General features: G+C 48.5%; 1 protein-coding gene across 1 annotated transcript in view; it reads right to left on the reverse strand.

Annotated features, from left to right (window-relative positions):
* The window catches only part of LOC103808672 (A disintegrin and metalloproteinase with thrombospondin motifs 10-like), a gene marked incomplete at its 3' end in the record, with an annotated part of 35939 nt that overhangs the window by 34668 nt on the left and 826 nt on the right, over positions 1–445 (reverse strand). The gene's annotated exons all lie outside the window — the stretch shown is intronic.

Below are 445 nucleotides of genomic sequence, written 5' to 3' on the forward strand. Positions count from 1 at the left end.
CTAGTGACCACAGTAGGGTTGGACTCGATGATCTTTGAGGTCTCTTCCAACCTGGTTGGTTCTATGATTCTATGAAATGTGTGTACAAACTAAAACTACTCCTCCAGCAGCACATGCCTGTCCAGACTCAGCTGGGCAGAGGATTTGTGTGCTCCAGCACAGCCCTCCCCACCCCTGCTCACACAGAGTCCTCCTTGTAACAAAGCCTCTACTCATCTGAGGATGCACAGCTCGACCTGAGTGGAAGAGAAACTTTCCCTATCTCCACCACATCTCCTTCCTTTCTAAGCTTGTCATAGTTCTCATCTTGCACATAGCCCACTGCTCTGAAACCTGCAGAAGGTCATGGAGAGTAACATCTGTGCTGGTTTGAGCTGAAGTAGAGTTAGCTTTCTTCACAGAGGCTAGTATGGGGCTATGTTTGGGTTTTGTGCTGAACACAGAG

This window comes from Acanthisitta chloris, unplaced genomic scaffold (assembly GCF_000695815.1).
Source record: "Acanthisitta chloris isolate BGI_N310 unplaced genomic scaffold, ASM69581v1 scaffold15910, whole genome shotgun sequence".
In the NCBI taxonomy this organism is placed as follows: Eukaryota; Metazoa; Chordata; class Aves; order Passeriformes; family Acanthisittidae; genus Acanthisitta; species Acanthisitta chloris.